Source organism: Salvelinus sp. IW2-2015, linkage group LG18, assembly GCF_002910315.2.
Source record: "Salvelinus sp. IW2-2015 linkage group LG18, ASM291031v2, whole genome shotgun sequence".
In the NCBI taxonomy this organism is placed as follows: domain Eukaryota; kingdom Metazoa; phylum Chordata; class Actinopteri; order Salmoniformes; family Salmonidae; genus Salvelinus; species Salvelinus sp. IW2-2015.
Genome location: NC_036858.1, coordinates 46,677,383 through 46,684,282, shown reverse-complemented (window position 1 = coordinate 46,684,282; position 6,900 = coordinate 46,677,383). Strand labels below are relative to the sequence as shown.

Sequence of the window (6,900 nt, the reverse complement as noted above, 5' to 3'; positions counted from 1 at the left end):
GAGTTAAGTTTAGTAAGATAGACGGGTGAAGCACTTATGTACAGTTGGTGATTATTTTGTGGGAAAAATATGGTCATGCGTAAAAAACGTTGGGTAGGACCGGTGTTTATGGCACTGGGGTAACGTTACTTATGTATTGGCGCCTGTAGAAAGTAACGGAATTATTTGTAGGCTAGACTGTAATTTATAGACCGTGATCGCGTCGAGCAGTATTGTTACAATCATTGCAACACTGGTTACACTAGTCACCGGCCCGCCTCCCTTTGCAATAGATGACAACCTTCGAAACGCGCCAATGCTACATTGTAACAAGTTAACCCAACTAATGAAACGAAATTATACTTGCTAATAATGATACACTATGGTTAAGGAAAACTGAAATTATATTATAGGCTACGTTTCAGGTCTAATAACACGAGGCAGTTCATGTCACACTAACAAAAACGTTTTTGCAAACGAGATAAGTTTAGTCAAGTTTTGAAATCTTCGCGAGACAGATGTGACCGCGTGTCCCATAGCCTAATGTTGTGCTTTCATCTAAGTGCAAATTCTTACTGCGCAAATAATAAAAGTAGCTGATCTTCCAAAAAACGTTTTTCAGAGATAAAGGCAGTTTTAATTCTCTCACATGTATCAGTAATAGTTTGAAATGAAGGCCTGCCTTAGCCAACTTTTACAACACGCAGAGTACACAAAAATCGCCCCTTTTTCCTCAGCTTGCAGAAGCTCTTCTAAAGAGACAGACAAACTCACCTCTGAAGAAGGACTACGGCTTCAAAGACCGACAAAATCCTGAGTATTCAATGCTTTCCGGTTATCCACGCTGTAAACTAAACGACTATATTTCATGTACTCTTGTCACCTCCAATTTTCTCGTGAAGCCTGTTAGAACGGGCATGAGTGAGAAAACCGTGCAATTGAGATCCACCGTAAGGCGATTTGTGAAGGCATTCAATATGGCTGTCGGACTAGTCGAGGCCAAGCGTGGTTGATTTAATATGTGCGGGGTACGCGCTCTGCTCTGCAGCAGCGATGAGAACTCCCCCAACTTTAAAATATAGTATTCTAACAGTGTCAGTGGGTGTACACTATACAGTCATAGTTGTGTATACACTCATTTGTGTGTACACACACAATATATATCATACTAAATGGAGGGAGAAAATCAACATACCAAATCCTACGAATTGTCCTGAAGCCAGGTGGCACACACACACCTTGATATGAGAAAGACATGTCTTTCTATCTCCCTTTATTCCATTTTCTTTCCTTTCACCTGTGGATCGAACATAGTCTATGAAGTATGAATGATAAATAGAACAATAACAAGGGGAAAGTCAGTGCACAAAGGGAAACAGTATCTATATTAGTTATATTACATCATAAAGAACATCAGTTTTGTCTCACAAATAAGGACTATGTCTGCTATGATGTCTGTGAATACTTCTCGCATACCTACTTTGTAAAACTCGGAACCATTTAACATGAAGTTCTTGTCTTCGCAGAGTATCACACAAACAGTGGTGGAAAAAGTACCCAATCATCATACTTGAGAAAATTACTCAAGTAAAAGTAAAAGTCACCCAGAAAAACTATACTTGAGTAAAAGCCTAAAGCTATTTGGTTTAAAATATACTTATTTATCAAAAGTAAATGTAATTACTAAAATATACTTAAGAATCAAAAGCAAAAGTTAAAATCATTTTAAAGTCCTTATATTAAGCAAACCAGACGGCACCATTAAATTTTTTTAGCGGAAAGCCATAGGCAGGCACACTCCAACATTCAGACATCATTTACAAACGAAGCATGTGTGTTTAGTGAGTCCGCCAGATCAGAGGCAGTATGGATGACCAGGGATTTATTGGTTTATACGTGCGTGAATTGGACCATTTTCCTGTCCTGCTTAGCATTCAAAATGTAACGAATACTTTTGGGTGTCAAGGAAAATGTATGGAGTAAAAAGTACAATATTTTCTTAAGGAATGTAGTGAAGTAAAATTAAATGTAGTCAAAGATATAAATAGTAAAGTAAAGTACAGATACCCCAAAAATCTACTTAAGTAGTACTTTAAAGTATGTTTACTTAAGTACTTTACACCACTGCACACAAATAACTCTCCCTCACTTAATAATCGACCAAGGCAATGCAATGAATTCAAACATGAGAGTTACACATTATGGACCAAATTCTAATACTTATAATGTTCAGCTCTGTGAAGCTTTTTTTGTTTAAGTTTCATCAGTTGGTTTTGTTAGGCTATATTTGCTGTGAGCCTAAATGGCCAGCCTCTTGAAAAAGTTACTAATTCCATGTTGCATTCCCTGCCATCCTGAGCCTTCTTTACTAACACATAACKTTGYATATTRCGTCATCTAGTGGACATAAACTGTTATTACACCAAGGAGCCAAAGAAGTGTCTCTTCTAAAAGACTGGTTTTAGACATTTCCTTGACCAAGCAATAAGACATAACTTGATGTTTCAGAGATTTGCTTCAGATCTTAGTTCTCAGAAAGGATTTCTTAATTCTATGTTTATTTTATTTTTGGGGTCAGCAACAGCATTTTCTTCTGACGTCCAATTTTGTGATGTTTGCTCAATAACTTTCTTCTCACTTCCTCCTGACTTATGGTAAATCATATGTTCCCCCCAAATAATGAGAATGACACATTTCCTCTCTCTCTCTCTCGTCTGTCCCTTTAACTTAATCAACGCGGTGTGTCTAGTCTACCCAGTCACTTTGTTCTGTATCTGTGCTTACAAGTCAAAAAGTTATCCAAGACTAAGACTATTTTTTAAACAAAGGGTTTTAATATAGTGAAGTAAAACGGCAGGGAAGCGCTCTTTGGAGCACGGTGGTAGAACCGGGACTCAGGTGATCACAGTCCTATGCTGCACTAGCGTTCACTGTTCTCTGACAATTGTGAGTAAAAATAATTACCATGTATTTTGGCTATGTTTTTCATTGTCTTTTGCTTGTCTAGCTACTAAAAAATATGATACAATATGTTTTGTGATTTCTCTTATTCAGACAATGTTTTTAACCTTATCTACTCATTTTTTATTTGATAGTGGTCTTCTCCTTTTTTCCTCTCTAATATAGTTTGTCTTTATCAGTAAAGCAAACTTTTGTGAGCTATGTTGATATATTGGATTACCTATCATTAATCATCTGTCAGTTATTTTGAGGACCACAATACCAACAGCTRTCARTGTTATTGCAATTTAATTAGATTGTCTCATTATGTAATATTTCCAGCACCAAAATCATGTAACAGTTAGTCACTATATTTTTCCTTGTTATTTACTCTAGAACTGAAGAAGACGTCAATCCACTGGRCACATACGTCAATTCAACGTCTATTCCACGTTGGTTCAACGTCATTTCATTGAAATTAGGTGGARATAACGTTGAYTCAACYAGTGTGTGCCCAGTGGGAAGCCTCTAACACGATGACACTCAAGATAACCATGCCAGGAAAACAAAGTGGGTCTACATTCTCTCAGCTGAGACTCTTTCTTTGTTTCCTGATGTATTGCTGTCTAAGCTGATCCAGCATGTGGGTACTTCCTGAAAAACTGCACAATCCGGGTAATCTCAGTGACCCCTCTGACATGAAAGTACTCTGTTATACAGGATCTTGAAGTCATACCTATAGCTATTCCGCGGAAAGTAAGCAATTTAGACTTGTCCATGAATAACATTTCCAAGATCGAAAAGTTGGATTTTAAGGCCTATCAAACCTAAATTTCTAAACTGTCCAGAAACCAGATCTCTCAAGTGGCGATGGGGCTCTTGGACACCTAGAGGCTCTTCAGGAGCTGGGTTTGGCTCATAACAGACTCACAACCCTGTCAGACCATTTGTTTCAGGGCCTGGCCAACCTCTCCCTGCTACATCTGGACAACAACCTCATTGCAACCATCAGCTCCTCATCCTTTCAGCTTCTCTCCAGTTTGAAGACAGTGAATTTAACCAAKAACAACCTTGAGAATATGAAGGAAGTTCAGCCCATCGTACAATTACCACACTTACATGAGTTGTACATTGGGAGCAACAGATTCACCTCTTTCCAGTCAMARGAAATATCAAACACGTCTATAGAGCTGAGGCTGTTGGATTTATCCCGGAATCCATTGGGAATCTTCAGGATCACGGCAGATGTTCTTCCTTACCTTGAGGTGTTAGACATCGCCTACTGTGGCCAACTTGGACACATGGAATGGGATGTGCTGGACAGGTCTTTTCTGAGAAACGTCAATCGTCTCAACTTGAGCGGCATTGAGATGTCTTTCGAGAGGATGGGTATGGTRCTGCAGACTGTCAACTCCTCATTAGTCCATCTGAGATTGCATGAMCTCGTCAACRGCTCAAGGCTCAAGATCAWWGCTCTCACTGATATTGCCTGCCGTATACCTACACTCAGTGTGCTCCGGCTGGAATATAACAACATAGGTAATCTCTCTGAGGAATTTCTRCAGTCATGTAAACACCTGACAGAAGTGGACATATCARATACTGGTCTTACTCAGCTGTCTGACTTTTCATTCAGATCAATAGAGCAATTAAGTGCTTTGAWACTGGGCCACAATAGGCTTTCTTTCRTGCCAAAGGCCACAAGAAATCTACCGACACTGAAGATCCTGGATCTCAGCTTCAATATCATCAATAAACTAGACTGCTCAGATTTCTCCAATCTTACAGAACTCACASAWCTCATTATTTTCCACAATCAAATCCCCAACCTTCCGGCATGTGTTTTCCAGGATTTGAAAGAATTAAGGATCCTTAAAATGGGATCAAACAAAATCCTGACCTTGAATGATGCSTTCATGAATGCTTTGCACAAACTTGAGATGATGAACTTGGCAGGCAATAAACTGAGCTCTATCAGAAAAGGAGAGTTTAAAAGCTTAACATCACTCAAGACTTTACTTTTATTTGACAAYCAGATTGCCAGCATGGAAGATGGAGCCTTTGAGGGATTGGTCAACCTTACAGAACTTAAACTGGGCTCAAATAAGATCACTCAAATAGGCATAAGAAATACTGTGCTCATGGGACTCCCACTCTTAAAAAGTCTTGATATATCCTGTAATTACATCACATATGTAAATGATGATAAACTAAACCCTCCACCCTTCTCTCATCTGACATCTCTGGAGAACCTCAGGATATTTAGTCAGCGTCACAAGGGACTGTCTCATCTACCTATCAACTTCCTTGAAGGACTGAAATCTTTATTGTCATTCCAGGCAGGGAGTCTTAATATTAAGGAGCTGTACCCAGGCACATTCATTTACACACCCCGGTTGTGGTTCCTAGATATCAGTAAGAATGAGTTCACAGCCCTCACTCCAAAGCTGTTTCACCCAATCCCAAGGCTCAACAGCCTGTACCTAACCAAAGCCCGAATTCAGTCCTTAGATTTCCTCATAGGAGCAAACCTCAGTAGAGTCACTTTATTGCAGGTGAGCAAGAACGACATAACAGTAGTCAATGAGACAGTGTTGCGTTCTCTCCCTGCCTTGACATACCTGGACATGCAAGATAATGCTTTCACCTGTGGCTGCAGCGATGCTTGGTTTGTCSAGTGGATRGAGARCRACAMCCAAACACAAGTTGTTGGTGCAGGAGAATTTACCTGCAACTATCCTGCCGATCTAAAGGACACCAAGCTGTTGGATGTTGAGCTTCAGTTCTGTATAGTACRCTTAGGACTTYACTACTACATCTCTACCACTTGTCTGGTCCTCCTCAYCCTGATAGCATCCTTTGCCTACCACTTCCTGAAATGGCAGGTAATTTACGGCTATTACCTCTTCCTGGCTTTCCTCTATGACACCAAGCAAAGGAATAAGCACACGCCTCATGGCTGTCAGTACGATGCCTTCATCTCCTACAACGCCYACGATGAGCCCTGGGTCCTGAGGGAGCTTCTGCCAGAGCTGGAGGGAGAGCAGGGCTGGAAGYTGTGTCTCCACCACCGGGACTTCCAGCCAGGCAAACCAATCATAGACAACATTATGGACGGCATCTACGGAAGCCGCAAGACCATCTGTGTGATCAGCCRCCGCTACCTGGAGAGTGAGTGGTGCTCCCGGGAGATCCAGGTGGCCAGCTTCCGGCTCTTTGATGAGCAGAAGGACGTCCTGATTCTGGTGTTCCTGGAGGAGATCCCTACCCACCAGCTGTCACCCTACCACCGGATGAGGAAGCTGGTGAAGAGACGCACMTACYTGAGTTGGCCCAGAGCTGGGGTGCACACTGGGGTCTTYTGGCAGCAACTACGGCTGGCTTTAGAGACCAAGGACGGCCCTGCTGAGGAAAATCCCATCCTCTCTGGGGTGCAGGCTCTGTGATAGTGAAACCTTGATTTGAAACAACCATCACACTCTGAWCCTTATTTACATGAGAATATTAAAGATGCACTCTCAAACCTTTGTACAATTTCAGCCAGTRTTTTTGAAAGTGGTGCTCACGAGCCAGAAGTGGTCCCCGTTTTGTGTTGTATTACGCCATCTAAAGTGTTTTTTTACCTATTCTTATGATATGTTATGAATTTATTTCATACTATATAGTATGTTACAATTTTGCTGTGCTTATCATCCTGGAGTGCATCTTTAAGAAGTTCCTAAGAGTATTGATGCGCCCATGGGTCAATCTCAGTAACATAATAAAAAAAATCCCCATCAAAGTCAGTTTAAGCTATCAGTTTTTTTGCATGGGCTGGTTCTCAATCCACTGCTTCCGACAAACTGGTCTCAGAGCAATTCACATTATTCTGTACATATATCTTCGAGGCCAAATTTAGTATGATATGTTTAGTTTGGTATGTATTCATACAAAACTTACAATATGTGACAAATTTGCAAAACATAATATATGTTATGAAAT

At 40.5% G+C, this 6,900-nt stretch overlaps 1 pseudogene; it reads left to right on the top strand.

Moving 5' to 3' along the window:
* The first annotated feature begins 2,637 nt into the window (after positions 1 to 2,637).
* On the top strand, positions 2,638 to 6,687 carry LOC111977648 (toll-like receptor 13; annotated as a pseudogene).
* The last annotated feature ends 213 nt before the right edge of the window (positions 6,688 to 6,900 follow it).